Genomic DNA, 10,000 nt, shown 5'->3' on the forward strand with positions numbered 1-10,000 from the left:
CATCTCAATAGTTTTCTTTTACAGAAACTCATCACTTACACACACACACACACACACACATATATATATATATATATATATATATATATGTGTGTGTGTGTGTATATATATGTATATATAGATATATATATATAATATATATATATATATATATATATATATATATATATATATCTATATATATATATATATATATATATATATATATATATATATATATATATATATATCTACATATATGTGTGTGTGTGTGTGTATAAAGTGATGAGTTTCTGTAAAAGAAAACTATTGAGATGACATTTTCTTACAGTTTTTGCAATATATGACAGATTTCACTCTTATGAAACATATTATGGCCTTATTGTATGATGCAATAATCGCGTTTCCGCATTGAAATAATAGATATATATGGAGCATGCTAGTTGCCAGTTAGTGAATTTTGAACGAAATCCTATGAAGTCATGTCGCATGAGATTTGAGCATCACTGTATGTGTGGGTTGCAAGAGATAATTTGTCATTGATGTATCTAATGGTTAACTAAACCAAAAATATATTAACATCGTCTAGACATTGAAACACTGGTAAAACACTCCTCGAGTGAAGGACCTCATGGATCTTTGTTATATAAATGAAGAGTTTCATAAAAAATTTTATGTAATCAAATAAAGCATTTTGTAAAAATTTGGCTGTTTTATATATTCAAAATACCAAAATAACCAAAATATTGTATTAACATGAAAAAAAAGAGAAAAATATAGTTATTTAGTTATAGAATATCAAAAGTCACTTGAGAACAGAAATATTCATGCGATTTTATAACACATTCCTTATCTGGTTCGTGTCGAAAATGTCCCTTTATTTAACGTCTTCCTCGACGCCTTTGATTCGCAGTAACGTCTCTCCATTATTAATTAAGGCAAATGGTGTCTTCACTTTGATGTATGGAAAGGTGATTGCAGGAATATGAAAGGAGACTCCATTAGAAGGCGTCCATACAAAGACAAACGATAATCAGGACGACTTCAAAAAGCAACGACTTGAGGTCATCAAGTCCGTTCAAAGAGGACATTATGAGTCATAGTCTCAAGTCTCGGAGAAACTGGAAGAAAGCAAATGGTGTTTGTATCACCTATTTTTCTTCTTTACTTCTTTATTATCTGTTTATTTGTTGAACAGATTACATACACCCAAGTAACAATGGAAGGCCACCGTTTTATTTCTCTCTCTCTCTCTCTCTCTCTCTCTTTCTTATTTCTTTCTACAATCGCACTGAATGACTTCAAAAGTGTATCCAAACTTTGCATCAAGCTATAGCTTTTTTATCTTCTTCTTTACTACAGATATACTATAAAAAATTATTTGTTTAGGCCTGTGTAGTGTCCATCTAACAATACACCGTTTCCTTCTATAATAGCACAATAAGAATAGGTCTATGGACAGTTTGTGGGTCACTAGTCCTATTATTTTCTCCTCCCAAGAGAGACTTTATGTAATATATATATATATATATATCTATATATATATATATATATATATATATATTATATATATACACACACACACACACACACACCACACCATATATATATATATATATATATATATATATATATATATATATATATATCTATATATATACACACACACATATATATATATATATATATATATATTTATATATATATATATATGTGTGTGTGTGTGTGTTTGTGTTGTGTGTGTGTAATATATATATATATATATATATATATATATATATATATATATATATATATTATATATCTAATGACAAGATTTTCTCTTTGGTGACACAGAGAGACAAAACACTCGCCGTCCAGACCGACAATGTGTTGTTATAAATAATCTGAATACCTGTCAGAGACATGTATTGAACAGAGACGAACCAATAAATCATTCTGTTAAATATCAAATATAACGTCTCTGCAAGTTGCAAAGTTTGTGTTGATGTGTACTACGGAAATCGCATGCAATAAATAGTTGAGAATACACCATAATTATATTAAGTTCATTATGTGCTTCAATGGGAGTAACTGGTGCTGGGGCGGTGAAGCTCCCTCAGTAGCAAAATATGAAAAGAACTAGACACAATATACGAGCAAAGGAAATGAATGGCTGGACTAATAACATTTGCCTAATAGCTGCCGCGATCCCAGAAAGAGTTTACAAATTCATCAAAGGAGATTTGATTCTCGCTTATGACTCTGGTGGTCCCATAGATGGTCGTCTATCAATTTTTGCAACCAGAACAATATCGACATATTAGAACGTACAGAGAACTGGTATGCTGATGGCACCTTTTAAAGCCTCTCCCTTCGATTCTTTGCTCAGTTATGTACAATACACAGTGTACAGCCAGGTAGTATTATACCCCTCGTAAATTCACTACAACAAACAACAAAAACGAAGAAACATACAGTAAGTTCCAAAAGTGAAGCTACAACTTCAGAGCATTTCATTCGAAATTCACTAACTGGCAACTACAACATGTAGCTGAATTTTTTTTTGTTTTTTTTTTTTTTTTTTTTTAACATTGAAAGCTTTATTGAGCAAAATAAAGCTAACATATGATGCACAAATATCAAATCTATGATATAAGAAAAAATTACAGTAAAAGTAATTATTTCAAAGTATACTGATTACTTCAAACCATAGAAACGAAAAAATGTTAAATATCCGTTCAACACAGTATTACCAACATTACCTATCTATATTTCCCGCAATGTTGAAACAAATATTTGATATCATAGTGTATTATCAATTATCCTACGAAGATGCATAAAACCATCCAAGCATCAATAGAATATAAAGGTAAAATCTCCGTAACGTTAAACATAATCAACCACGAATGCACCTAGATTCAACAGAGAAGTTGGGTGTGGTTGGTCGTTCTGATTTTAGCTTCTAGGACCCGATAAGCGAGAGTAATATTCAACGATGATAGTTTGTATCGTATTCCTACTATACAAGTTGAAAGATTGTGGTACACCAAGCACGAATTTATAAAGCTCATGATAATGAAACCTTATTAATGGAAAATCATTTTTACAACCAAATAGATATTCAAACAAAAGGAGAAAGAGGCCAAAAATAAATGCAAAAAAATCTCCAAGAGAAGAGAGGAAAATAAAGTGAAAAAAAAAGATTCTTCAAGGAGATAAAGACAGCAAAATAGAGCAGAAAGAGAGTAAAAGAGAGATAAAGAGCGAAAAAGAGAGAAAATGAGAACACGTGAAACCGAGCATAAAACACAGTCTTCGAGAGAGGCTCTTGCTGCTGCTACCTTCAGGTGACTAGGCCTAGTTCTGGGCATAACATGGCTTACAATGCCAGGCCCAGTGTCTGTTATTCACGCAAAGATAAAACCATGAAGACCAACAAACAAAGCTGCTTGGACCTGGGAAACAGACTTGCTATATAAAAGATAAGAAAGACGGTCGCAAACAACAAAAAAACCCTAAATCACCACCAGGTTAAATCGGAAGATGACGACCCAACCAACCCTCCTCCCCCTCTACCTCTACCCACAATCCTAACCTTTTCACTTCAACCTTTTAACTCAAAAACTTCTAATCATATTCCAACCGTGAAATTTAAGACTGAAGTTTTGTAATTGGGCCTATCATAAGGGTGTGATATAACCCAAATTCATATTTCCACATGCAACCAGTGATCAGTTCGATCCAGTCAAGTATTATTGTATAACAGAAATTCGTCACTTTTGGGTATTGATATATTACACACACACACACATATAATATATATACATATATATATATATATATATATATATATATATATATATATATATATATATATATAATATATATATTGAGAGCCGCAGATGTTTCTATGGGAAAATTCAGTTTTGTTTTTTCTATTAATAAACAATGGATTGAACTAACATTGCTCCTTCACTGGGGAAATGCTTTCTCTGCTTATGCAGTTTAATCACTGATACTTATCATCAGATAAAGAGGATGACAATAATTGGAACAAAATTTACTAACTGGCAACCCCACGAGAGTTTCTATAGAAGAATAATCAATTTAGTCATTTGTAGCTTCACTTTTGGAACTTACTATACACATGCGTGCAAGAGATAGTAAATGTCCTTGTTTGAACATAAGGGTTAATTGACCCAAAAATATATTGATAGAGTGTCGTCTACGAAAACTTGCAATAATATTAGACTTAGATGAAGGACCTCATGAATGAGTTCTTAAAATGTGATCAAATAAAGCAGTTTGTAAAATTTGGTTGTTATACATGTTCAAAAGATCAATAAATATGTAATATAATAAAAACGAATGCTATTTTTTTGTAGAATATCAAATTTCACATGAGAACAGAAATATTCAGGAGATTTGATGAGACTAACTCCTTATGTGGCTCTTGTGGAAAATGTGCCTTATTTAACAATCTTCCTCGACACACACACACACACACACACACACACCATATATATATATATATATATATATATATATATATATATATAATATATATGTGTGTGTGTGTGTGTGTGTGTGTGTGAGTGTGTGTGTGTGCGCGCGCGCGCGTAAGTGGACGCAATAGATGGATTGCATAACGAGAGTGGATGTAAGTCAAAGAAGGTAGCTATGTCCGTGTGCCCAACTACCTGATATAGAAGTCAATTGTTAACGGAAGCCAAGGCTGAAATATACGAACTCATTGTTACGTGAACTCTCATTGAGAGAACTCTCCTTCAAAGAAATGAGAAATGGATGTTTAAATCGAACGTAAGAAGGTTTTGCGTTGTTGTGACGAAATTTTTGAATAGTCATACTAAAAGAAGAACTGAGAGGTGGAGATATTTGGAGACCTGCTTAGGAGACAAACAGGTTACAGAGCGGAGAGTGTTTGAGAGTTTGATTCCTGTTGGACAGAGGCTCATGTTAGGGTGTGGCGAGAGGAATCAGGCTGCGGAGACCTATAGTATATAATTTTCGAACGGCAATCGGAAGTAAATCAACCACTTGCAATTGCTAGAGAGAATACAAACGCCAACGAAGCGACCCAAAGTTGAGGGAAGGAGAAAAAAAAAAAGCTGTGTGAATTAGGTACAATTGCTACGGCAACTTTGAATAAGTGTTTCGCTATCTATGGGAAGTAGATGGAAAACGTCGTTTTTCATAAACGATAAATAAAGCACCTTTTATATAGAACAAAAAATAAATAAAATTAAATATACAGCATACTAATAATCGCAAAGGTAAGCACTTGATTTTGTTTATTAGCTGACATCACTTGGGAAAAGTTCAAAATGAAAAGACAGAGTACCAAGTTCTTTCGTGTCTTTAGCACATCTTCGGGGGATCAAGATGTGTTAAATGCACTTGAGTACTTGTCGCTCCGTCGTTTCATTTTGAACTTTCCCGTGACGTCAGCTAATTTACAGACATATTAATAGGAATTAAACTTCCTTGTCAAAAATTCCACAGAACGAATAGAGTTGTCAGTCTGCGTATAGACATATTTACAAATATCTATAGTAAATCCATTTCGTTACGAACTGTATTTTCTTACAGTGTGGCTCGTATTTCGTCAGCGAAGGAATTACAATGCTTCCTTTTGCTGAGTGGGAAATCCGTTTAAGGTGTTGGCGTGTTTGCTCAGGGTACTCTTCGCCCAGTACTTCGTCCACCTTTCCCGTAAGAAGTACAGTAGAGGAAATGAAATAAACTAGGCCAGCCAGTATTTGTTTAGGAAGCACCGACCGCAGACACAGTTACAGTATGCTTGTCTGAGGCCCCACGCTTGAGGTCTGTTTTTTTCTGTCTTTCTTTTTGTAACATACGAGGGTGTCCATAAAATCCCAGTACTATTCTGGTAAAATAATACTTGTAATGGAACTGGACTTTATGGACACTCTGTATTCATTAGAATGAAAGCAAAAAGTGTCATGTTTGTACAGAAAGTACAATGGTTCGTTAGACACTATAATCCATGACAAACAGAAATCAAGAGCATAACTGGAACGCCTACTCGGCGAATATTGATATTTTCCAGTGATACAAAGTCTTATTTTGCTCTGTCGCCAAAATTTTGTACGTTATGAAGTCGGAATATTATTAAAAAAACTACTTGTATTCTCTTGAATGCAAGACTTCATACGGAAGTATATGGAAGTATTCCCTGTTCCTTTTTTGTGATTGAAAATCTGTTATTGCCGAGGATGAAATTGGACACTACGCAGTTTTTTACCAATAATTTCCCAGGTCATTTGATCATCCCTTTTCTTCATCAGTTTCTTTATTATTTTAAACGTACAGGCTAGCTTGTAAGTCTTAAGTTATGAATTCCTTTAAATATCAGAATGCCGGCAATGTCATTCAATACTCGCAAGAAATGGCAAATTATCCAACATTCACGAAATTAAGACAAGCCACCCTGTCATGCACGATTGCCAACTGTCAAAGGTTTTTTTTATTAAAATTATTCCTACGAAGTTGTTCATTAAACTATGCAGTTTCAGACTATAAAGTGAAAAAAATGCACTCTATATATATATATATATATATATATATATATATATATATATATATATATATATATATATATATATATATATATATATATATATATATTGCAAGGTCGAAAAGACACTCATTTAATCAAATGAAAGAAACTCCCAAACTGGTAACATGGCCTACCTTTCCTGTTGAATGCCATTCCTGAAGTTAGCTGAAAAATCAAAGTACCAAACTCTAGGCTAATCCAAACTCCCAATGTACGAAAATATACTTTTTATTTCCCAAAATTAGCTAACATGAAAATGGAATAAAACCAGTTAAGACTAACTAAAAAACGAAACGTTAAACTATCATATTCTTCCAAAATCATATTTAAGTAAGTACCCCTATTTCTCTTTCTAGCCAAATATTTTTAGTTATCAAAGTAAAATAAACTGTATAGAGAAAACCCATTTTTCTATACAGTGACTTTGAATCCATCTGAAATAAAGAGACCATAATTATCATACCATTAAGCATTAAAATTTGGTCTATAAAATGTGTGTCCCACCGTGCTTGCCTTTCTTAGAACTGAAGTAATTGTCATGTTCACTCTTACCTTTTTCGACGGACCTCCCAACGCCTCTTCTACACTGAAAGCACTACTGTCCACTTTGACAGTTGGCCGTCCAATTCCTCGTTAATTCACATACCAGAGATTATATGCCATTTTCTGGGACACCATTACGAACGCACATCCACTAACCGATGTACATACTCGAGAACTCTCCCGTGATTAACTCATGTCTTTGGAATACACCAATGAACTCAATTGTGCACAGGCAAGTTTCCTATTTGTTTTTCGTCTCAGCATCTCTGAGGACTCCAGCAACCAGCAAGAGCTAAGGTTATCAACCCCACTATTGAATATTATATATTGCTACCAGTGCCTTTAAGATATATATATGTTAAAACAGAAATCCTTCTAATAATAAGAGCCCATAACAACACCAAAAGTAGAGAGTTATTGCTATATTTCAGAGACAGGCAAAAGTAACGAATGAATAAGAGTCAAAAACTAACCATAAAAGCTGAAAAGTATACTCAACTAACCTAATCTATGGGCATGGCATAAAAAAAACAAAAACAGGGCTAGTGAAATACATAGTATACATCTCGGGAATGTGCAGCCCTATTGGACCAGCCCCAGTTTTTGCACCATGCCCCTATGGTTCGGTTAGGATAGATGGGTTAGATTAGGTTAGTTCTAAGATGTATCTTCAATGTAATTTGAGTGTGGAAGGATAAAGATATTATTTGTAAGAAGACTCTATGGTTAGTTTTTAAGATATGGTGTCCTGCTTTTCCAGGGAAGGTGCAGTACTAGGTTACAGTTTGGGCATATGCTTGGACACCTCTATCTCGATTTGGTGGGTGGCGGTGCATGGCCATTTTTAATGGAGTGATTTGTCTGGTTAATTCCGATAATGAACGAGACTTTGGCCCACAGTCTTCTTAGAGGGCTGGGTGGCAAGTTTAGCTGAAGGAGACTGGGCAAGGAGAGGAGCGGAAATGACCGTGAAAACCATTCGTGATAGGGACTGCAGCTTGCAAATTGTTTCCCATGAACGAGGGACTTCCTAGTAAGCGCAAGTCATCACCTTGGGTTGAATTAGTCCCCACCATTTGTACTGCCAACTGTCGCTACTATAATAGACAGACAGACTAACTCTACCGGGAGTTCCGAAATTAGAGACCCCCGCCCCCCCTCCACAGAACAAATGGAAAGTTACAAAGTTTTTCTGCTATAGCCTATCTCCAAGTGCATTATCTTAAGTTTTTATTGGGCTATTTTTCATTTTATATTTAGATACAGCCAAGGCTAACAATTTGGAGGAAATCAGGTGAATTGACCGAATCCGGGCTATAACCTTCAGAGAGGCCGGAGATGCTGGTGCATCCTTCATTTCAGTTCCTGGATAGCTAGATACATAAAAGAGATGAATCCTTTGTTAAAAGAAACTGGAACAAAAATCCATATGACTATCATTGAGAAAAGAATTAGAACCTTGGAAGGCCTGAAGTCCTTTCTCAGGAGTCAAAAGACATCATAGCTGAGGCAGTGGGTAGACCAAGAAAGTCTTTACGTATTAAATTGGCTCTTGAACTAGAAACAAAAAAGGGGACAAGAAGAGAACTTATAGTGCGGTATAATGTTTGAGTTGAAAAAATCTAATATTAAAGCCATTTCATGGTTATCAGCAAGCCCAACATCACTCAGCAACGAGAGAAGACCGTACATGGTTGTGTGATTCCATTTCTTAAAGATTGGGAGGACAGCTGACTTCTCCATGTTGTTGCATCAGATGAATTCTTCATTTACACAGTCAGAAAGCCAAATCATAAAAATGACATCATTTGGGTTGCAAACTTGGATGATATCAGCGATGATGTGCGCTATCATTAAGTTGTTAAATTTCCTGAATGTTTGGGAATGTTTCTCTGTTTCATAGCCAAACGGTTAATGTGGATCATCAAAGAAAAAAGACAGTCCTGGAATGGTGAATATTTTAAAGACACTGTCTTACTGTTGGAGAATTTTTCTTTCCTCAATTATATCCTGAAAGTGTGTACTGGTTGAAGAAGTCACATTTTTGCATGAAAAGGCACCATGTTTCAAGACTCCCTTCAGACACAGGAGCTGCTTCGAAACAGTGGTATTGATTTCTTCTCTTCAAGTGAATTTCCAGGTAGCTCCCCTGACCTTAATGTGTGTGAAAACATTGGTAGTATCTTAAAGTATCCTGTTGAAGCGCGCACAGTGAACTATGATGGGTATACCAAGCCTCGACGACCTGCGAAGAGAGGTGACCGAAGTGCTCAGGGAAATGGAGTTTGAGTCTCAGCTTTTTTTGCTATTTGCTGAAATCATACCCCTCAAGAATGCAGCTGTGGTACAAGCAGATGGAGGCCACACAAAATATTAAATACTTAGAGAGAAACTTAAATAAATACCTGTTTCTGAATTACTTTTGGTTTTTGTCATATCAATTATATTACAATTTTCAGACAATGTGCAACTAATTATGCATTTAACCAAAATCATTTAGGATAATGCTGATTATATCGTATGATATGTATCTAAGAAAATTTAAAAACAAATAATGCATTATGATTTTTCTATGGCAATTATTCCTGTGACAGCCGCTGCAAAAAAAACGGATGTAGAATGTAATCTCAACAGTTCATGCTATCAATAACATGACGTAGTACATGGTTGGTTATTCAATCAAAGTTAAAGTGACAATGTCTTTCCAAGTTAGTCTACGCTGACAAAAATTCTAAAAAAAAAAAAAAAACATAAAAAAAAAAAAAAAAATAAATAGATAAAAAATAAAAAAAATAAAAAATAAAAACTAATAATTAATGATATCTTGTTAAGCTTTTAATGTAAGTATGAAAACCACACTAGTCTTGTAATCAAGAACCCAGCTGCAAAGTCATT

This window comes from Macrobrachium nipponense, chromosome 2 (genome assembly GCF_015104395.2).
Source record: "Macrobrachium nipponense isolate FS-2020 chromosome 2, ASM1510439v2, whole genome shotgun sequence".
NCBI classification, from domain to species: Eukaryota; Metazoa; Arthropoda; class Malacostraca; order Decapoda; family Palaemonidae; genus Macrobrachium; species Macrobrachium nipponense.